Here is a 24,004-nt window from a genome sequence, read left to right as displayed (position 1 = left end):
AAAGACAGACACACAGACCAATGGAACAAATCAGAGTCCAGAAAGATCGATACATATATGGCCAATTAATTTTTGACAAAGTTGTCAAGGCAAATCAACGAAAAAATATATATATATACATATTTTTCCAAAAAGGGTGTTGAAATAGCTCGATATTCATATTAGGAAAAAAAAATTCTAAATCTCAAGTCTTACCTCAGAACATATACAAAATTTAACTCAAAATGAATGACTCAAATATAAGAGTTAAAACTACAAAACTTGCAACCTAAGATTGTGGGGGTGTTTTGTACTGGTCCCCCAAACCCCAGTTCCTACAAAGCAACATGTAATGGGCCACATGATAACAGCAAATGCAGCAGACTGCATTACAGAAGAATCCTAAATTTAGGGAACCCAAATCTATCACACTGAATACCACGCATGCCTACCCTTTGTTCCAGATGAAGATACTATCTTTCTTTCAAGGCTGTAAGCAAGCCTAACCTTTGCTCTAGACACTCTTCTTTACCTGCCAAGGCTGTTCAATTTGGTATTTCAATCATCTGGGGTAGTCCTTGTCTTTTCTATATTGAACCTTTTTTTTTTTTTTTTTGGTCTATCAAATGTCTTTCTTCCTTTCTTGGTTTACTCTTGTTGTTCAGTCGTTAAGTTGTGTCTGAATCTTTGCGACCCCATAGACTACAACACGCCAGCCTCCCCTGTCCTTTACCATCTCGTGGAGTTTGCTCAAACTCATGTTCACTGATCAGTGATGCTACCTAACCATCTCATCCTCTGCTCCCTCCTTCTTCTTTTGCCTTCAATCTACCTCAGCATCACAGTCTTTTCCAATGAGTCGGCTCTTTGCATCAGGTGGCCAAAGTATTGGAGCTTTAGCATCAGTTCTTCCAATGAATATTCTGGGTTGATTTCCTTGAGGATTGACTAGTTTGATCTCCTCACTGTCCAAGGGACTCTAAAGAGTCTTCTCCAGGACCACAATTCAAAAGCATCAATTCTTCAGCACTTGGGCTTCTTTATGGTCCAACTCTCATATTTGTACATGACTACTGGAAAAACCATAGCTTTGACTATATGAACCTTTGTCAGCAAAGTGATGTCTCTGCTTTTTCATATGCTGTCTAGGTTTATCATAACTTTCCTTCCAAAGAGCAAGTGTCTCCTTTATAGAATACATTTTCCATAAATGGGGAGTAAAATAAAATTTTGAGACTACACATGTCTTAAAACACCTTTATTAAACTATCTTCATACTTCAGTGATAGTCTGGCTAATTACTGAATTTTCATTTGCAAATAATTCCCTTCAAAAATGTAAAAGCATTGCTCTATTACCTTCTAAATTTCAAGATTAAGTTGAGGCAACCAAAGTCATTCAAATTCCTGATTGCTTATATTATCATCTGTCTTTTTCCCTTTCTGCAAACTTACAGGATCTTCTCTTTGACACAAGTTTCCTAAAACTGTTGATGGGTCTATATGTGATTCTTTCAAACTAGAAAATAGTGCCTTTCAATTTTAGGAAAACTTCTGAATTAGCCCGTTGATGATTTCTTTCCATGTTTCTCTCTTCTGAACACCTTTTATTTAGCTGTTGGACTTTCTAGGTTAGCCCTGTAATTTCCTTATCTTCTCTCTTTGCTCTTTTGCTCAACTTTCTTCTAAATTTTCTCAACTTTGTATTCTAGCTCCTCTCTATAAAGTATTTTTCTCCTCTTGCACTTTATTATTGAAGTATATAACACACAGAGTAAACACATCTTCAGTGAATTTTAAAACGCATTACACCCAGGTAACACCCACATTAAGATATGGAACATTTTCACACCCCACTGAAGCCATGTCTCCTCACAATTAGTACTTGCCCTCCAGGGCAACTACTATTCTCACTTCCATTGCCATTGAGTGTTGGGTGCTTTTTTTAAAATCAGCTTTACTGAAGTGTAATTTTTATACCATGAAATTCACCCATTTTAAGAATACGATTTTATTTCTTTTGAAAAATATGTACAACTACATGCATTCTTCCATTCATTAATCACCATAGATTTGTCTTTTCTGGAATATGACGTAAATAGAATCATATAGCATATATTCTGGTGTTTGACTTCTTTCATTTAGAATAATGCTTTTGAGATTCAACCATATTGTTGCATGTATCAGTAATTTGATGTTTTTATTGCTGAGTAGCACCTCATTATAGTAATATACTAAAATGTATTTATTCATTCACCAGTTCTCCATAAGGCACTTCACAGAAACAACCAAAAGTACAGGATACATCCTTGACCAAGACTAAACAGTATTTGCACTGAGGTTATATCTAAAATTTCAAGGTACGAAAAATAGAATCCATTATAAGAGTGAGGCAAACGCTGTAACATATAGCAGAATTATTGCTATTATCAAAAGCATTTGATAATCTAACAGTCACTATAAAATAAGTATACCTAAAAACATAGGAGCAAGCCATTTAAAAATAAACAGACAGGTTTGAAAAAGAATCAAGAACAACTTCTAGCATTAAAATGAAATGTTCACTGAAATGAAAAACTCAGTGCACTGAGGAAATAGCAGATCAGGCACAGATGAAAGGAGGATCAAGAAACCAGAATATAGAGCTATAGAACTTGCCCAGAATGCAGCATGTAAACACAGAATACGTAAACAAACATAAGAAATGCAGAGAGTACAAAGACATGGCCCAATACATGTCTATTACGAACTCGAGGAGAAAAAAAGGAGAGAGCAATATTCAATACATAATGGCTAAAGCTTTTTCAAAATCTATACAAGACAGTAACTCTGTTTCAAAATAAATAAAAACAAGTCCACATCTAGAACAATGTAGTAAAACGGAGAACCTAAAAGCAATAGAGAAAAATGATATATTATCAACAAAGGAAAAATACTATATTGACAGTTAACTTTTCAAAAGGAATATTGGAAGTCTGGAGGCAGCAGAATAATATCTCTCATGTACTACTAGTTGGAGGCTGCCAATCTAGACTTGTATACCAAGCTAAACTATTTAAGTGTGAAGGCGGTATTAAAATTTCAGGCAAAACAACCTGGGTATGAATCCAGGCACCAAAAATTTTTAGTTGTGATCTCAGGAAAATCATGTACTTCTCTCGGCCTCAGTTCTACATCTATAAAATAGGGAAAATAATATTTATCATCACAAGGTTATTGCAAGAATTAAAGGTGAAATACATTAGCATCATTCCAAGCACATAACACTGAATCAATGTAAGCTATTATTTTCACTCCACACTCAACATTAATGCATAAGTTTGAAGCAGCTACTTTCAACTAACCCAGTTTTCATTAGAATTCCTAGAAGCTGTACCAAAACTTTAATTACTTTTAACCATAACCTCTTGAAGGGAGGTTTTAAAAGGTTTAACCATTTAAACTCTGAAATATAAGAGGATTTTTAAAAAAAATCTCCTTGAATTTAAATTAGAAGAGTTTCTAGGACTTTTAAATGGTCAGGTTACATTTGAAGGAGGCATAGATATCATCACAATGTCACATACTTGACAGTAGTTCTCTTATTTTAGGCATTATCATGTATTCAAAAATGAATCAGCATCTTCTTACAATATTTACAATTGAACTGACCAGTAGTGTTGCTCTATACACAACAGTCCAAGTAACATCTTCAAGGAGAGTTCTAGTCTCAGAACAAAAAGAAAAGCTCAGTTCAAGTTCATCCTCAGACCAAGAAGAAAAAATACTGCCTCATTTGGTTCTACATAATTATGACCTGTCTCCTTCATGACTCAGATCGAAATGTAAAAAATTCTTGGTTCCAACCTATCTCTCCAGCAGCATCTCCAACCACACCCTTCTCTTCTTTAAATCTACCATCAACCCACAAAACAAATGCACGCACACAAAGCTTTCTCCCCAGCATAACTGGATTTCTCTCTTATACCAAGACTAAGACACACATTTCGGAAAACTAAAATGTGAAGTCACGTGGGCTTTAGGAAACATCACTACAAACAAAGCTAGTGGAGGTGATGGAATTCCAGTTGAGCTATTTCAAACCCTAAAAGATGATGCTGTGAAAGTGCTGCACTCGATATGCCAGCAAATTTGGAAAACTCAGCAGTGGCCATGGGACTGGAAAAGGTCAGTTTTCATTCCAATCCCAAAGAAAGGCAATGCCAAAGAATGCTCAAACTACCACACAATTGCACTCATCTCACACACTTGCAAAGTAATGCTCAAAATTCTCCAAGCCAGGCTTCAGCAATACATGTGAACGGTGAACTTCCAGATGTTCAAGTTGATTTTAGAAAAGGCAGAGGAACCAGAGATCAAATTGCCAACATCTGACGGATCATCAAAAAAGCAAGCAAGTTCCAGAAAAACATCTATTTCTGCTTTATTGACTATGCCAAAGCCTTTGACTGTGTGGATCACAATAAACTGTGGACAATTCTGAAAGAGATGGGAGTACCAGACCGCCTGACCTGCCTCCTAAGAAATCTGTATGCAGGTCAGGAAGCAACAGTTAAAACTGGACATGGAACAACAGACTGGTTCCAAATAGGAAAAGGAATACATCAAGGCTATATATTGTCACCCTGCTTATTTAACTTATATGCAGAGTACATCATGAGAAATGATGGGCTGGATGAAGCACAAGATGGAATCAAGATTGCTGGGAGAAATATCAATAACCTCAGATATGCAGATGACTCCACCCTTATGGCAGAAAGGGAAGAAGAACTAAAGAGCCTCTTGACGAAAGTGAAAGAGGAGAGTGAAAAAGTTGGCTTAAAGCTCAACATTCAGAAAACTAAGATCATGGCATCTGGTCCCATCACTTCATGGCAAATAGATGGGGAAACAGTGGCTGATTCTATTTTTGGGGGCTCCAAAATCACTGCTGATGGTGACTGCAGCCATGAAATTAAAAGACGCTTACTCCTTGGAAGGAAAGTTATGACCAACCTAGACAGCATATTAAAAAGCAGAGACATTACTTTGCCAACAAAGGTCCATCTAGTCAAGTCTCTGGTTTTTCCAGTAGTCATGTATGGATGTGAGAGTTGGACCATAAAGAAAGCTGAGCGCCGAAGAATTGATGCTTTTGAACTGTGGTGTTGGAGAAGACTCTTGAGAGTCCCTTGGATTGCAAGGAGATCCAACCAGTCCATCCTAAAGGAGATGAGTCCTGGGTGTTCACTGGAAGGACTGATGTTGAAGCTGAAACTCCAATACTTTGGCCACCTGATGCGAACAGGTGACTCATTTGAAAAGACCTGGATGCTGGGAAAGACTGAAGGAGGGAGAAGAAGGGGACGACAGAGGATGAGATGGTTGGATGGCATCACCGACTCAATGGACATGAGTTTGGGTAAACTCCAGGAGTTGGTGATGGACAAGGAGGCCTGACGTGCTGCAGTCCTCGGGGTTGCAAAGAGTCGGCCACGACTGAGCAACTTAACTGAAAAGCCAGCTTATTCTCAGAACCCAAAATTGCTTCGGATGTCACTAATAATTTTTACATTAATTTTTAAGTTAATTCTTTTGTCTCCACAGTAATGGTTTTTAAGTAGGAAAGCAAATATTTTCAAACTAATTTTTAGTGTGAGTGAAAGTTGCTCAGTCGTGTCCAACTCTTTGCAACCCCATGGACTATACAATCCATAGACTTCTCCAGGCCAGAATACTGGACTGCGTAGCCATTCCCTTCTCCAGGGGATCTTCCAAACCCAGGTCTCCTACACTGCAGGTGGATTCTTTACCAGCTGAGACACTAGGGAAGCCCAAGAATACTGAAGTGGGTAGCCTATCCCTTTTCCAGTGGATCTTCCCCACCCAGGAGTCAAACCAGGGTCTCCTGCATTGTGGGCAGATTCTTTACCAGCTGAGCTACCAGGGAATCTATCTCATTCAGTTATAATATTTACATGTGAGGCTTAAGAAAAAAGTTCTGCTTTAAACTATTTTTATCTTTCTAAAATACAAACCTGTTAAAGCCACTGCATGTGTGCTCAGTAGCTAAGTCATGTTAGACTCTTTGCAACCCCATGGACTGTAGCCCACCAGGCTCCTCTGTCCATGGGATTTCCCAGGCAAGAATACTGGAGTGGGTTGCCATGCCCTCCTCCAGGGGGTCTTCCTGACCCAGGGATCGAACTTGAGTCTCCTGCATTGCAGGCAGGTTCTTAACCACTGAGCCCCTGGGAAGCCCCATAAGGCCACTACTCCACTGGAAATTCTTCAATGGTGACCCCATGTTGAAGAAAAATTCTAAACTCTTTATTATGGTACCAAGTACTTTGAGACCTGGTCTCTCCACTACACTGCAAGTATTCTGGGTTTCAGTCATCAGAACAGTCAAGGATTCCCCAGACACAAAACACTCAAATCTCTCCTTTGCTTTTGTCATGCCATTTGCCTAGAACAGCTTTCCTCAGCCTCACTCCAATAAAGCTTAATAAACTTTCCTAGCACAAGTCAAATGTCACATCATTCTGGAGATTTCTCTTAATCTCCTTAGACAGAGTCACAATCCTTCTTTCCAAGGGTACAAAGAATGCCATCAGTGGTTGAGATCACCATTTAGATGAGTTAGACCCATTTGGGTTGAAATCCCAGGTTCACACCTTACTCAGCTATGACCTTATTCAGCTATGGGTAAGGTTTCTGAGGCTGTTTCCTCATCTCTAAATAACAGGAGCTACTTCATAGGATTGTTGTGAGGATAAAATAAAGGGCTGCATGCAAAATATGCCTTCCATAGAGTAAGTATTCAATACATGTTATTGTGATATTGTGATATAATGTAACGTATTCCCACTCTGGGCTCGCAGCAACTTGCACCCGTCTCTCCACACTATTGTGATGACACGACTATGTGCCCATGCAGGACACAGATTATCTTCCATCAGCTCTTAATTCCCACCACCTGACATATTGCCTTGTGCATAATATATCCTTAACAAATCCTGAATGAATGAATAAATAAATCCTAAATGAATAAATATTTCAACTTCCTTATGTATAACATAAGGCCTTGATTTTTTCCCCCAGTGGTCTTATTAAACTTACTTTTTATCTCCTCCTACAAAACTGTTTCTTTAAGGGACTTCCCTGGTGGTTCAGTGGCTAAGACGCCAAGCTCCCAATGCAGGGGGCCTGGGTTCAATCCCTGGGCAGGGAACTAGATCCCACATGCCCCAACTAAAGACCTGGCACAGACAAAAATAATAAATAAATTATTAAAAAAAAAAAAACAACAACTGCTTCTTTAAATAAAGTTTAAAGTGAACAAAAAGAATATGAATCTTATAGTGAAAGAAAATGAATTTTATAGTGACCTTAAGTTGTCTTCTTGTTTAGAAACATACACACACAAAATAAGCCCATACTGCACCAATAATTTTCCAACACACCATTGTAAAATACCAGATTTCTAGGATGGTTATCTATCCACTGAAAAATTTTAAAAGGGTGGACTAGGGAGGTTTTCTATATCTGTATCAGCTTCCTTACCTCCAGGGCCTGGGCAAACTTTAGGGACTAAAATGCATTTCAGAGCATTAAAAAAAGAAAGAACAGGGTGCTTTTCATTCTGAAAAATGGTCCTAAGAAATTTTGAAAAACATTGTAATAATAGAAAAACTATTATTACTACCCACTGCTAAAAATTTTGTTTAAAAAGACAATCCTGTACTTAAAAAAATTAGCAATTTAAAGTTGAAATAATTTTTAAAATGGCACCAAAATATGTGTAGGTAGTGTTCAGGTTAGTAGGCTGAGGTGAAGGAGTGCTCACTTTGTAATCTTGACCCTCAATAAATAAACTGCAAAACGGAAAAAATATCAGATACTACTATACAACAGCATGGTACCTTTTATCTACTTACACACTTAACCTTTAAACATTAATGCTCTTTGAGTAATTATTAACCAAAGGGTTTAATTAATGCAAACACCTCTCAACTACTTCAGAATAAATCTGATAAAGTACCTAGCAATAAAGGAGGGAATCAGGGAAAAGAGAAAAATCGGTTAAAATATAGTTTTTCAGGTCTCCCATCAAAAGTGTGCCATACATACGGTTCTGCACCAAGAGGCAGCAACTAGGGAGGGTGAGAGGCGCCGAAGGCCGGAGGCCCCGTAGCCCCGGAGGCGACTCCTCCCCGACTCTACGCGGGGCGGTGGCCGGGCCGGGGTGGAGACAGCGCTGCAGCCGGGGCGGGACAAATGGCAGGGCGGAACGCCCGAGTCTCACCTCCACTTCCCCTTTAGCTCTCAGAACCCCATTCAGCGACCACCCCAAAATACCCTCACCACAGAGAGACTCTCCCCGTCTCCCCCGGCCGGCTCAAAGTTTATCGGTCTTTCCCAGCTGTCGGGGCCGCCGGGCTTTGTAGTTCGCCCGTCCGGGCAGAGCCACCAAGGCCGCAGGCCCGAGGAGCCGCTGAACTACAATCCCCATGATGACCCGCGCGCCCACCGCTCGCGTTCTCTCTCTCCCCCTCTCGCGCAGCACGCAGTCTCCCCTGCCGCGCATGGCCCCAGCGTCTCCGGCAGCGGGAGCTGGGGTGTGGCTGTCAACCCAAGCATCCCACCACCGGCTCTCTCGCTGGCCCCCGTGCCCCTCGGATTCATTACCTAGGTGCCGCAGGTCGGCCGACCCGTTTTTGCCGCGGTCCAGGTGGGGTGGGAGTGGGGTACAGGCCGCCGCCGCCGCCGCCGCCGCGGAGTCCGTTAGTTCGCGACGTGCGTGAAGAGGCGGCGGCGGCGCGGCCGGTTGCCATGACAGCCTTGGGCCGCGCGGTGGGGCTGGGGGGAGCGCGAGCGAGGGTTCGGAGTCGGCTCGGGGAGGAGCCTGGGCAGCGGCCCGGGCTGCGGGGATAGGGAGGCGCGAGGGTGCGCCGGGGAGCGGAGGAAGACGGTGACACTAGGAGGACGGCTGACGAGCTGAGCTCCGGGGCCGCCGACGAGTCCTGCGCTGCAGCGTCCAACCCCAGTGCCGGGACCCGAGTCCGCTCTCTCCTGAGAGCGGGGTGCCGGTGGCGTCAGAGAAAGGAGCGGCGCCGGCTCTGGAAAGGTCGCCAGTCCAGCCTCTCCCTCGCCGCCCATCCAGGCAGCCTCTGCTGGCCTGGCCGTCTGGCGTGTTTGGCACCTAAAAGCCACCTATTTGGGGCTTCTTCACCAGTAAAAACCAAATCTGCAACCTTTCACACCTCCTTTCAGTCATTTTCTGAGTGGGATAGAAACAGATCATTTAGTAAAATGTAATGCACACGGCCTTTACAGTTATTCAGAAGGCTTGAGAATTTGTTAAGTGGCATCGATTTCAATTGACAGTTGGTGTCTAATAACCCTTGAATAATCGGTGTGGACTGGCCGTGACCCGCCTCAGAGATGCAGTGAGATTAAGAGCAACAACTTCTAAAACCCAATTCGCTGATAACCAGGGGCAGGTGAATCGCCCCGATGCTCAACGTTTTCATCTGCAAAATGGAGGTAATAGCTGCTTCACAGGACTCGTGAGAAATAAAAGCACTGATACTAGTGAAGCATCCTAAAATGCTGGGATTTAAACATAATTTTTAAATATTAGTTCTTTGATCCGTGGTGATCAGAGCCAGAAGGGTGGGAGCCTGGAGGAGAGGGTGTAGTTTGCCTGAAGACAGAATTTTTCTGTGTGATGGAAAAGTTCTGTATCTTGCTTACGATTTGGGTTAGGAAGCTTCTCTGGTAGCTCAGCTGGTAAAGAATCCACCTGCAATGCAGGCGATCCTGGTTAGATTCCTGGGTGGAGAGGATACCCTGGAGAAAGGAAGGGCCACCCACTTCAGTATTCTGGCCTAGAGAATCCCCATGGACAGAGGAGCCTGGTGGGCTACAGTCCATGGGGTCCCTAAGAGTCCGACTCGACTGAGCAACTTTCACTTTAGGAGGGTATATGCATTTGTCAATGGCAACCCACTCCAGTACTCTTGCCTGGAAAATCCTATGGACGGAGGAGCCTGGTAGGCTGCAGTCCATGGGTTCGCTAAGGGTCGGACATGACTGAGCGACTTCACTTTCACTTTTCCCTTTCATGCATTGCAGAAGGAAATGGCAACCCACTCCAGTGTTCTTGCCTGGAGAATCCCAGGGACGGGGGAGCCTGGTGGGCTGCCGTCTGTGGGGTCGCACAGAGTCGGACACAACTGAAGTGACTTAGCAGCATGCATTTGTCAAAATCCATGAAATGCTACCTTGAGATCAGTAAATTTAAGTAAATTTACCTCAAAAAGGAACATTAAAAGTGTTAGCTATTGTTATTAGAGCTATTGTTGTTGTTAAGTCTTTTTAAGTCGTGTCTGACTCTTTATGACCCCATGGACTACAGCACCCCAGCCTCCTCTGTCCTCCACCATCTCCCAGAGTTTCCTCAAATTTATGTCCTTTGAGTCGGTGATGCCATCCAACCATCTCATCCTCTGTTGCCCCCTTCTCTTGCCCTCAATCCCAGCATCAGGGTCTTTTCCAATGAGTCAGCTCTTCGCAGCAGGTGGCCAAAGTATTAGAGCTTCAGCATCAGTCCTTCCAGTGAGCTGTAGACATTAATAGAGACCATATAGATATGCTAGCTCCAGTTGCCAGAAATGTAGATGAGGAAAATGAGGCCTACAGATTGAAGTAAATGGAGGAGGAAGTAGGGATTACTGGCCCTGTTGCATTCTAGTAATAAATCTCTCCAGAAATCATGACTGAAAATAGCAAGCTGCCATGTATGTCATCCAGTTTTCGGTGGGGATCACCTTGTCCACAGAGGTTTTGTGGAAATTGACTCAAGTCCCTTTTCCAACTCCGGCAGAAGGCCAGAGTTCTCGCCAAGGTCACATGTTCCTTGGGGCTTACCGTCTTAGGGTCAGTTCTGGCTCTGAGCTCTAGTTTTCTCTGAACAGTTAGACTCCCTCACATCCCACCTCCTGCGATGCCTTTCTCTCCTGCTGCCACACGATGTGAAAAGCAGACTCTCTGCTTTGGTTGTTTGTATAGCAGATTCTTCTGAAGGTTTGGAGAAACTAAAGTGTTTTAAATGAAGGATATACTCTCCTTACTTAGTACTCTTATCTCTGTCTCCGAGTCTATACTTAGGGCCACCTTCCATTCCTAAACTGTTTATCAAAGTACGTTCCTATACCAAGAAAGTACTTTGCCAAGAGAAACTGTAGTGCCAGCTATTAAAATAATAGTCTTCACCCCAGAATATATCTGCATATTCTATTTGATTCAGCCCAGAGTATAGTTACTCAGTAAGTATTAAGCAGCTTGTGCACATGATGTGTTCAGGCTACCTACAGAGTGGGTTCAGTTATGAAAACTAGTATAAGTGAGAAAGGGGTTGCCAGTAGCTGAATCTGATGTCTAGGAGAGAAAAAAGAAACCAAAGTCTACAAGATCACAGCTTCTCTTGTGCAGAAGAAATGACAGCATTCAAACGAGAAAATCCAGAACAAAACCTGATTGTGTAACGAGCACAGAAGCAACACCCAGACCTGTCACCTCTAGCAATTTGGTCACAACTATGCATGTACAATAAGGCTATAAATAGATTCTCCTTTTCTCCTGGGGAAGCTGATACTGCTCGGCTCCCAGCTGAACACATGTTTAGTTGGGGTGACAGGTTCACCTAATCCATCGATCCCTCATCTGGTTTCCCTCGTTTGCAGTTACTCGCAATTGCAAGGCAGCTGGCTGGGGTCTCAGTGCAGCCCACAAACCATGAACAGGTCTCCAAACACAAGGTCCCATGCATAACCCCTCCTTGTTTTCTTGAATCAGGATCCCAGAGCCACTGCTCAGAAGGACAGGCCCCTTGAGGAGAGTGGATGACAGCAGCAAAAGGGAACAGCTGCTTTGCAGGAAGCTGAAGGAGGGCAGTCACGCACAGGAAGACCACGAGCCACTGAAGCACAGCCTTAAAAAAACCTAACGTGCTCTGGACGGCTGGGAAACCGTGGGGACTGGGTGTTTTCACTCAGTACTTTTCTACCAGTTCAAGTGATAGTTAAACACAACAAGCAAATTCAAAAGATTGATCCATTGAGATAGACAATATGGTCAAGAGCCATTACCCTCATCAAAGAGACCTCATGAGAATTCCCTGGCGGTCCAGGGTTAGGGCTTGTCGATTTCACTGTGGGGCCTGGGGTTCAGTCCCTGGTCCAGGAACTAAGATCTCACACGCTGTGCAGCAGCTCCCCCCCCCAACACACACAAAAAAGGAGAGAGACTACATGCTACTAATAGGAATCAGAATTTTCCCTCAGTCCTCAGTTCCTTGAGCTCAGCAGCCTTTGACTTTGCTGACCTCCCTCCTACTTGCTCCTTGACCTTGGTTCTCTGCAAAGCATCGTCACTGAGTTCCTAGCTATGTCTTCTACCTGCTTCTTAAACGTGGGCACAGTTTCCAACGTTCAGTTCACAGACCCTCTCCACGTGCAAGGCTTCATCTTGGCCCTGGCCAGCGCTTGGGTTTCCCTTGCTGGTTCTGACTCCCAGGTTTCAACACTGCACCAGACATGCAGGGACTCGTCCTGTTGCTCCTGGTGTTCTCTTCATCTGGGATGCTCCCTTCCTCCCCTAAACTCGGCCTGTTCCATCAAAAGTAACTTAGGCCTTGACAGGAAACCTTTCCAGATCATTCCCACTCACAATCCTATACTACCCAGTGTTACTCCCCTATGTCATCCACTTGACATCTAACTAGGCTGCCTAGTGGCTGATCGCATATTGATTACTCATTGGCTTTTGTCTTTTCTCCTTACTAAATTTCAAGTTCCTCTGATATGCATTTCTGGATATTCCCCAAAACATCTTTATAATATCTTTTGCATTAAAAAGACAGCATATTTTTGACTGGTGGATCCTTAGCTTTTCTCCTTAGTGAAACCTCCTCTCTGACGGCCCAACTCCTCGGCACCTCTCCTTAAAGTTGCTGGCCCATCACTGTTCTGATCTCCAGCCCCCGAGATAATTATGATGTATGGGTTACTCTAGTGTTCCTTTTTAGTTTTTTAGGCCCTCCAACTTCTGTTCAACCAGTTCCCTATGTTAAATTCTCTCTGTTAAAATACTTACTCTAGTTTTTTTTTTCCCTGACTGGTTGACCCTGAACAATACGGATGGTGAAGTAACACATATTTCCTACTGTGAATGTCAGTGGGAAAGGGTCAAGAATACTGCCTTAGAGGAGTAGGGTTCTTAAATAAACATGCAGCTTCCCTGCGTGCCAAGGGGCCACTCCTGACATGTAGAGGCATTCTGCGTTTCAGGTCTGCGAAGAGCAAAGACCCAGCTCCCCAACAGCATAGGTCTCTGTGGGGCCCTTGGCCTCACCTGGCCCTGGGTCTCACTGCCCACGAGCCTGCAGTGTTCTCCCAGAGCTTGGTCTGGACCCCAAGCTTCATCTGGAATGTCACCTCCCTTAGAATGTGGAAACTCAGCCTTTTCACTTGTTAACCTTCCTATTTCTTGTTGGCAAGTGGGAGGAGGTGAAAAGTTAATGATGAAAAAAGCCAGGAAGTGGTACCAGAGTCCTCATAAAGTGAACTGGAATTTGCTTAAGTGGAGGAAAAGGATTAAAAAGATTTTCAGGGTGGCAGTTTTGTCTCTCTGATGTTGCCTTTTCTTGAAGGTAAATAGGAGGAGATAATAACCCAGAGAAGGAAGTGAAGCACCTTGTACCTGAGTTTCTGCCTTATCCACGCACCATGAGGCTTTGCTCTCTGTTTTATTCATATGCTTCTGCGTCAGTGCTTTCGTTAGAAGTGAGACTTTTTTTGAAAGCCCAGAACCATTTTAGGCCAGCCTCACTTATTCTTAATGAAAAGAACTGCTCCCCACTTTAGGGATTCAAAAAGATTTCTTCTGAATGCCAAAATAAACACAAAACCTCTTGGCAGCAGCCTATGGGAATTCTCCTTGCTTGTGAGTCTGTATTTCTTTATGTTAATTTACAAATACCAACAGAAAACCCAGGATTCGAGGTTGTTAAGTGGATTTGTAACACTCTGGAGGGTTGCCGGTAGGGAACTCAATGAATGAACACAGTCCCCTGTGACAGCTGAGCCCTGGCATTTCATTGAGCTCCACAGGAAGTCGTCCTGAATACGCTGCAAGATGTTAATACGTTAGCAGCAACGCTTCCTCCCCCCTCTCTGTTGGAGGACCTTATGTTTAGTAGAGGGATCCGTAACGGAATAGGCTGTACTCGAAAATGCTGGCAAGAGTTACTTGGTTTGTGACAAGCAGGATATCTTCTAGTGAACTGAAAAGCACGTCACCTTCTGATTCAGTCACTGAAGCATGTTACAATGTAGGTGGTGTGTCACAGAGGAAAAGCAGCTTGTGATCAGGTTTTCTATTCTGAGAAGCCAGTGCTCTGCCAAGCAACCCCAAGTGGGAAACGTTTCAAGTCTGAATGAAACACAGAACAGTACAGCTGGGACCCCTGTTTCCTGTTCCCATTGTACGAAGATACAAGCCACTCTAGAGGGACCTCCCGTCCCTAGAATCCACCTTTCCCCGCCCGCCCCCCACCCCCACCCCCGGATTTTTCTGTGTCCTGTTCTACTTTGACTATAGAATGGAGAGTGATGGAGTTGGGGGAGGGGAGAGCAAATTCCATTTCCTTTTTGGCTCTTGTTTCTCTGCTACATTTTAGGTCGTCTCTGTGATTTATGTGCATAAGTGATACATCATAAATATTGGCTGCATGAATCACTCCTAAATGGCTCACTACTCAAGCAGACTGTTCATCATCCGATCTCTCCTTGGTATTCTCGGCTTTATTCACCAGGCTGCCTCCTTCCTGTCTCAACCTCACCTCAAATTTCCAGAAAACCCTCACAGACAGCTGTAGTAAAGAATTCTAGAAGCCCTTATTCAACCTCATCTCTTTTCCTTTCCCCCCAGCTCACCGGTTACTTGTTCTCACTGTCTGAAAGTGAAGTTACAGTGACATGAAGTAGAACTGCAATTACAATAGGTAAATGTAATGCACTTGAATCATCCCAAAGCTATCCCCCGCCTCCTGGTCCATGGAAATACTGTGTTCCATGAAACCAGTCTCTGGTGCCAAAAGGGTTGGGAATGGCTGGATTACCTAAATTTTGTAAAGTGTTTCCCATCTTGATCTGTGCCAAGCTGAAAAGCATTTCAGCTGTGCTTTGTTTAACATGTAAAACATTCATGAAAATTATAAAGTTGCATAACAACAACACCTGTACCCACCACATCCTGATTTTGATTATTTTTTCAGATGCATGTTTTTTCCTACTACTATATATATCTCTATTATAAGCATTCTGTAATATTGTTTTACTTGTTTTCAAGCTTTAATAAATATCACATACTATGCTTTCGCATATGTCTCCATCTCTATGGATGGAGGTTCATGACATTGTACAGGAGACAGGGATCAAGACCATCCCCATGAAGAAGAAAGGCAAAAAAGCAAAATGGCTGTCTGAGGAGGCCTTACAAATAACTGTGAAAAGAGAAGCGAAAAGCAAAGGAGAAAAAGAAAGATACTCCCATTTGAATGCCGAGTTCCAAAGAATAGCAAGGAGAGATAAGAAAGCCTTCCTCAGCGATCAATGCAAAAAAATAGAGGAAAACAACAGAATGGGAAAGACTAGAGATCTCTTCAAGAAAATTAGAGATACCAAGGGAAAATTTCATGCAAATATGGGCTCAATAAAAGACAGAAATGGTAGAGACCTAGCAGAAGCAGAAGCTATTAAGAAGAGGTGGCAAGAATACACAGAAGAACTGTACAGAAAAGATCTTCATGACCCAGATAATCATGACAGTGTGATCACTCACCAGAGCCAGACATCCTGGAATGTGAAGTCAAGTGGGCCTTAGAAAGCATCACTACAAACAAAGCTAGTGGAGGTGATGGAATTCCAGTTGAGCTATTTCAAACCCTAAAAGATGATGCTGTGAAAGTGCTGCACTCAATATGCCAGCAAATTTAGAAAACTCAGCTGTGGCCACAGGAATGGAAAAGGTCAATTTTCATTCCAATCCCAAAGAAAGGCAATGCCAAAGAATGCTCAAACTACCGCACAATTGCACTTATCTCATGCTAGTAAAGTAATGCTCAAAATTCTCCAAGCCAGGCTTCAGCAATGCGTGAACGGTGAACTTCCAGATGTTCAAGCTGATTTTAGAAAAGGCAGAGGAACCAGAGATCAAATTGCCAACATCCACTGGATCATCAGAAAAGCAAGAGAGTTCCATAAAAACATCTATTTTTGCTTTATTGACTATGCCAAAGCCTTTGACTGTGTGGATCACAATAAACTGTGGACAATTCTGAAAGAGATGGGAATACCAGACCGCCTGACCTGCCTCTTGAGAAACCTGTATGCAGGTCAGGAAGCAACAGTTAGAACTGGACATGGAACAACAGACTGGTTTCAAATAGGAAAAGAAGTACGTCAAGGCTGTATATTGTCACCCTGCTTATTGAACTTATATGCAGAGCACATCATGAGAAACGCTGGGCTGGAGGAAGCACAGCTGGTATCCAGACTGCCAGGAGAGATCTGGGGCAGCTGAGGAGCACCATGCCCGAGTGCAGGTTACAGACACATGATGCCAGGCGGCGCTGGTGGGCCCCCCTGAACTCTGGCAAGTGCCAGCAGCCCCTGCTGCTCTCTCCCACCCTAAAGGCAGTCCTGTGATGGAAGCAGCACCCCGATGACCTCTGAATCAGTTTGGAGGGAAAGGAGAGTTAGTCTTCCATCGTCTTGGAGAAAAGCTCCTGGTTTCCATGGAGGTGGTGGAATAAATCTCTTTATCGAAGGCTCGCCTGGCCCCATCCTTAGTGTCCTCTCCCACACGGCACTTCTCGTTTGTTCTAACGCGGACACTGTTGTTGTTCAATCGCTCAGTTGTGTCCGACTCTTTGCAACTCCATGAATAGCAGCACAGCAGACTTGCCTGTCCTTCACTGTCTCCCGGAGTTTGCTCAAACTCAGGTCCATTGAGTCAGTAATGCCATCTAACCATCTCATCCTCTGTCGCCTTCTTCTCCTTCTGCCCTCAATCTTTCCCAGCATCAGGATCTTTTCCAATGAGTCAGCACTTCGCATCAGGTGGCCAAAGTATTGGAGCTTCAGCTTCAGCATCAGTCCTCCCGGTGAATATTCAGGGCTGATTTCCTTTAAGATTGACTGGTTTGATCTCCTTGCAGTCCAAGGGACTCTCAAGAGTCTTCTCCAGCACTGAGATTTTCCCAAATCTTTAATTTCTATTTCTTTTTTTATTAACAATTTTGTCTGAGTCATTTCTCTTTCTTTCCACATTTTATCCTGAAGAGTCAGAAAGAATCAAGCTACTCCTGCAACTCTTTGCTTAGAAACTGCTTCAGCTAAATATCTCATTTCATTCCTTGCAAGTTCTAACTTCCATAAAACACAACAAGGTGAACACAATTCAGTTCTTTGCCACTTTAGGAGGACAGCCTTTCCTCCACTGTTCAATAAAATGTTCCTCGTTTCCAGTTAAGACTTCATCAGAATGGCTTTTTCCATCCTGATTTCTGCCAACATTCTGTTCAGAAGTACTTAAGAAGATTGAGGCTTCCTCTGTGTCTTAGATCCTCTGAAGGAGGACATGACAACCTACTCCAGTATTCTTGCCTGGAGAATCCAATGGACAGAGGAGCCTGGCAGACTATAGTCCTTGGGATCGCAAGAGTCTGACACGACTGAGGTGACTTAGCAGCAGCAGCAGCTACATCTCATCAGAATCACCCCTAATGAACTTGAATAGAATTTGTATCCTACTATTATGTGAAAATTGTATAAATCTTAATTACATTGAATTGATTCATGGTGCTTTTCAGGTCTGCTATATCCTTCTACTTTTCTGTATATTCATTCTATTAATTTTTGAGAGTTTGGTATTCAAACTTCAACTAAAAATCTTAATTTTAGATAAATTATTACTTATATTACTTGAAATAATTGTAATATATAGGGCAAGTATATGTAACTTTGTTCTGTACTTTCCAAGTCTCCTGTAAATGTGTTATCATACTTTCATAATTTAAAAAAATAAAAAAGAGAAAAAAATCACCCAAATGGTCTGTTCATAGCAATGATGGCTTTTTCTAGCAGGCACCTCAAAACTCTTCCAGCCTCTACTCATCACCCAGTTCCAAAGCCACTTCTGCATTTTTGAGTATTTATTACAGCATTATCCCACTCCTGGGTTTTCACTAATACTAAAGATTGTGCAACGAATATTCTTGGATCTTAAGATGTGCATACGTATTAAAGTTTTTAAGGTTTATATCAAGAAGTAGAATGAAGGGTAACAAAGAATGTCAGGTAGCAAAGGATGTTGGGCAGCAGAACTGTTGTTGTTCAATGGCTCAGTTGTGTCCGACTCTGCAACCCCACGGACTGCAGCACACCAGGCTTCCCTTCCCTCCATCTCCCGGAGCTTGCTCAAACTCACGTCCATTGAATCAGTGATGCCATCCAACCATCTCATCCTCTCTCATCCCCTTCTGTCTTCAATCATCAAGAATGATGGGTAGCAAATGATGTTGGGTAGCAAGAAAGATGGGGAGCGAAGCACATTCCTCTTCAACTTTCCCTTCATGTTCTGCTCCTCACGAAACAATCAGTTCCTTAGAAATGGGAACTGTGTATTTATGGCTCTTCACCCCCAGCTGTACCCACCCTGTACCACTTGTACAGTGCGTGACATCAAGTCAAAATTAATAAATGTTTCTTATATGAATATAATAAGTGAATGAATGTCAGAGACAAAAAAGTTCCTGCCAACATTTATTGAAAATCTATTGAATGTAGAGTATTGTGCTGGAGAGAATTATGGAAAAAATAGTGGAAGTTGACAACGATAAATTTTTTAAAATAGGTATAAAATGACCTGCATTTATAAATAAGGAGTGTCCTTATATACAACTAAGTTCCATCAGGAGTCTCACTGACAGTGTGCTGAATGATGAAAGTGGGATTGAAGGAACACATTCCTTTCAGCCCTTCTCTTAACCGATTCCCTATTTTTATCTCTTATGAAGGAAACCTCAGACATCTCTCTCCTAACCCAGATCTACTCTCCAACAACAGGGTCCAGTGTGCAGCAAACAACAGAGCTCCACAAGTTCCCACATGACTGATTCAGGGCCCTCCATACAGGCCCAGGAACCGCAGTGAGATACCAGCTCATACCTGTCAGAATGGCTATTATCAAAGCCACTGGAGTGGAGGCAGACAAAGGGGAACCCCGGTGCACTGCTACTGGGAATGCAAACTTGTGCAGCTGCTATGGAGACCAGTATGGAGATTCCTCCAAAAAATTAAGAGTAGAACCACCATATGATCCAGCTATTCCACTTCTGGGTATTTATCCAAAGAATATGAAAACTCTAATCAGAAAAGATATATGCACCCCCTGTGTTCATTGCAGTATCATTCACAATAGCCAAAATACAGAAACAACCTGTGTCATCAATGGGTGAATGAATAAATATAGACTACATATACATATGTATACATGTACATATATACATATACACTATATCTTTGTGTGTATATTTATATATATATATATATATATATATACACACATATACATATATATATATGTGCACTATATGGTGGCACTAGTGGTAAAGAACCTGCCTGCCAATGCAGGAAACATAAGAGATGTAGGTTCGATCCTTGGGTTGGAAGATCCCATAGAGAAGGGCATGGCAACCCACTCCAGTATTCTTGCCTGGAGCATCTCATGGACAGAGGAGCCTGGTGGGCTGCAGTCCATAGGGTTGCAGAGTCAGACACGACTGAAGCAACTTAGCACACACACACGTATATAATGGAATATATAATGGCATATAATGGAATATTACTTTGCAATAAATGGGAATGAAATCTTTCTGTTCATGACAACATGGGATGAATCTTGAGGATATTGTGCCAAGTGAAGTCAGACAGAGAAAATTCGACTACCATATGATTTCTGAAAAACAAAACAAAACAAAATAGGCCCAGGGAGCCCAAGTGAAGTAATATGACATGTTACAGATTTTAAGGTGGCTTAGGACGCATACAGCAACTGCTTCAAAAACTATTACAAGCCAGAAAATTCAGAAAAACAGCAGGAAGGGAAGTGTGAATCCCAAATGGACTCAGTGTCTCACTCAGACGGTCCTTTTACCCTGGGAAGTCCAGTTTGTTCTGGTCAATTCTGCAACCGCAGCTGGTAAATCAATGAACAAACCAGACCAAAAACATACACAGACTACCAGGTAACAACTTAAATTTTGCAGCTCATGTTAAGTCCCAAGGGTAGGAAAAGAGTGCTGTAAATCACCTGACATCTCTCAAACCACTGCCTCTTCCCTGTTGAATAATAGCAGCAGTTTATACTTGTGCTGAGGTTTATAGTCTATGAGAAACTTTGTTCCACGTGAGCCCGTAAGGTAGGTCCACATAGTATCCGAATCTTACAGATGAGCAAACAGAGAGGCCACAACAACCATACGTGGTCACACAGTGAATGAATAGCTGGAACTATATGGGTTGTTGTTTAGTTGCAAAGTCGTGTCTGACTCATTCCGACCCCATGAACTGTAGCCCTCCAGGCTCTTCTGTCCATGGGATTTCCCAGGCAAGAATACTGGAGTGGGTTGCCATTTTCTTCTCCAGGGGATCTTCCCCACCCAGGGATCAAAGCCGAGTCTCCTGTATTGGCAAGCAAGTTCTTTACCACTGAGCCACCTGGGAAGCCCAGGACTATATTCATAATTGTACCACTTGTTACAACAGGAGAGCAATCAAAAACCTGGATTCCAACCCCAGCGCTCCTAACTACTTAGCTGTGTGATCCTGGACATGTCACCCAGCCTTTCTGAGCTTCCTTTCCTCACCTATAAAAAAATGTGCATAATAATACCTTCTCCATCTGCCTCACAGGGTCCTTATGAGGACAAAGCTGGTGGTATGTTGAACATGCTTTATAACAGGGAGGGTTATTACACAGATGTCGGGTCTTAGCAATCTTTTCTAACAAAATAATAAGAGTTATACTTGACATCATCTTTCTACTTTAGACAGGACCTTTCATTGCAGCCTTTTTTTTTTTTTTTTATAAATTTATTTATTTTAGTTGGGGGCTAATTACTTTACAATATTGTAATAGTTTTTGCCATACATTGACATGAATCAGCCATGGGTTTACATGTGTTCCCCTTCCTGGACCCCCCACCCACCTCCCTCCCCATCCCATCCCTCTGGGTCATCCCATTGCCCCGGCCCTGAGCCCTTGTCTCATGCATCGAACATGGAATGGTGTTCTGTTTCACATATGATAATATACATGTTTCAATGCTATCCTCCCAGAACATCCCACCCTCACCTTACAGCCTTTTGATAATTTTGCAGCATATTATTCCTATATAACACCCCTGTTGCTACCATCTCTACAGGTATACCAGCAGCTGACCAATGAGGGAGGGGCAGGCTTCTTTCTGGAATGAATTTAGAGCAGTGATTCGCATCACCTGCAGAACTTTAAATACACAGGCGTCTAGGACCCACACTGTGGCCAGTTAAAATCTTTATCTGGGGGTGGGGAGGAACTGGGTATCAGTAGTTTTTAAAGTTCCCCAAGAAGTTCTGATGTGCAGCTAAAGTTGGCAGCCGCTGCTGTAGAGACTATGTGTGTGCATGCTCAGTTGCTCAGTCATGTCCGACTGCCTGCGACCCCATGGACTATAGTCCGCCAGGCTCCTCTGCCCGTGGGATTCTCCAAGCAAGACTACTGGAGTGGGTTGCCATTTCCTTCTCCAGGAGATCTTGCCAACCCAGGGATCAAAACAGCATCTCCTGCACTGGCAGGCAGATTCTTTACCTCTGAGCCACCTGGGAAGCCTGTAAAGACTACAGGTCTATTTGTTCCAGAGATTGAAGCACATAAGCTGAGGATGTCTGAAGTTACCTGGGAAAGTGATTCTGAAATTGGGCCTTGGACCACAAAGATCCTAAAGTCCTACCATCACATCGGTAGCCTGGCTCCTTTCTGGACTGGCACCGTGGGCAGAAAGTATGGGCAATGTGTGCGGTGGGGAAGATGCTGAGCACACAGAGAAGCCTGAGCAATGCAGAGTCCATGTCCTCATCCTCATCTCCATCTCTCTACTAAGACCTGCTTTTCAGAAACACGCCCCCATGTCTTCCCTGTGTCTGCTGCTGCTGCTGCTAAGTCGCTTCAGTAGTGTCCAGCTCTGTGCGACCCCATAGACGGCGGCCCACCAGGCTTCCCTATCCCTGGGATTCTGCTGGCAAGAATGCTGGAGTGGGTTGCCATTTCCTTCTCCAATACATGAAAGTGAAAAGTGAAAGTTAAGTCACTCAGTCATGTCCAACTCTTAGCAACCCCATGGACTGCAGCCCACCAGGCTCCTCCATCCATGGGATTTTCCAGGCAAGAGTACTGGAGTGGGTTGCAATTCCCTATGTCTAGGGATTGGAAAATTGAATACATTTGTTAATAAAAAAGAAAGAAAGAAATCTCAGAAGATAAGCAAATATTCTACAAGTATCCAATCCTGTCATTTTCCCCGCTGATCAGAAAGAAGTAATCATTTAATGTTAACTTCTCCCTCTCAATTCCAATGCTCTTGCAAATTAACATGTTCTATCTGTTTTGTTTTAGGGTTAACCAAATAAGCATAAAATTACTTTACAAATGCACTTCCTGGGTGGTGCTAGTGATAAACAACCCACCTGGGTGGGGAATAGCCCCTGGAGGAAGACATGGCAACTCACTCCAGTATTCTTGCCTGGAGAATCCCATGGACAGAGGGGCCTGGTGGGTACATTCCATGGGGTTGCAAAGAGTTGGACATGACTGAAGCGACTTAGCATACATAAGCACGCACATGTTTTACAAACAGGATATTTTCATAGCTGTTAAAAGCATTTCCTTTTCAGTAGAAACAGGTTTGGATGTTTGGCTCAAGTTTCTTAAAGAAATTTCCATTATTGGAAGAAAACAGCCAGCAAAAAAGCCACCATATTACTGTAATCAGACCTTTGCCTTTGTGATACGGTAACACTTCTTCAACCATTCACTTATAAATTCTCTTCTCATACCAGAAGTGGAGAAACAAAACAAATACAAGGATTTGATTTTTCAGGATCCCGCTTTAGATGTGGGTACCAGATTTTTAGAAATGAACATCCCTCCCCTTAAAGTCGTCCCATTAGAAAAGATCTTGAGATGAGTTAAGCTGTCTCATTTGATTGTTCCTCTTACAAGACTGGAAACGATTTGGTGGGAGTAAACTCATGTTACAAGACCTGGAGATTTAAATACTGAAGAGGTTTATGTTTCATCTTAGAAGAGTTTATGGTCCAGAGCAATGGCCTGGAGACAAGTACGGGAGCCTCTGGGACCCCACAAAGGGGGTAATTAGGCAGCGTTTTATTATGATGCAGTGCGGGTGTGAAAGCTGGAGCAGGGCTTAGAACCAAATTGGCTTCCTGGAGAGCCAACGGAGGAAATCTGGCAACCTAAAAATATTTAAAGAGCTAGTACGCCCAAGGGAGAGTTTCCAACTATTGAAGTGGAAAAGATTAAGCATTTGCTGTGTCCAAAAAGGAGATTTTTAATGAAAAACTCAGCAAAGTGCAGACTTTGGTAGGACATCTTTAAAATAATAATAATTAAGATAATACCTATCATATAATCAAATTATAGAGACTTTATATTTTCTCTATGATGACATTAAAAAGGAGCTAAAAATGGACTCTTAGCGATAACGAACCACTCTTTCCCCAGATTCATTAGAATCCAACACCTTCATTATACAGGACCTGTGTTCCATCTCACCATCTCCAAGGCGTAAATCTTGACATGGACTTCAAGATCTTTTCCTCTGGCCTCTAATTATAATTCTGCTTCTTATTCCTCAA

The 24,004-nt window shown here is 42.9% G+C and overlaps 1 protein-coding gene across 33 annotated transcripts in view; it reads right to left on the bottom strand.

The window, feature by feature from the left end:
- Positions 1-24,004, bottom strand: part of KATNAL1 (katanin catalytic subunit A1 like 1) — a 152,235-nt gene that overhangs the window by 48,727 nt on the left and 79,504 nt on the right. For 7 of the 33 annotated variants that reach the window (XM_081549301.1, XM_081549321.1, XM_081549302.1 and 4 more), the window contains exon 1: positions 8,266-8,351. The exons of 4 other annotated variants lie outside the window; for them this stretch is intronic. The gene's annotated coding sequence lies outside the window, so the exon portion shown is untranslated. Of the gene's footprint in view, positions 1-3,073; positions 3,155-7,079; positions 7,220-7,523; positions 8,352-8,648; positions 8,763-24,004 lie in introns of those variants that run through there. 22 more of the 33 variants (XM_081549296.1, XM_081549298.1, XM_081549320.1 and 19 more) reach the window with 12 other exon arrangements.

This window comes from Giraffa tippelskirchi, chromosome 12 (assembly GCF_054371585.1).
Source record: "Giraffa tippelskirchi isolate mGirTip1 chromosome 12, T2T-mGirTip1v1.2.pri, whole genome shotgun sequence".
Taxonomy (NCBI): Eukaryota; Metazoa; Chordata; class Mammalia; order Artiodactyla; family Giraffidae; genus Giraffa; species Giraffa tippelskirchi.
This window is presented reverse-complemented; position numbering and strand designations above follow the sequence as displayed.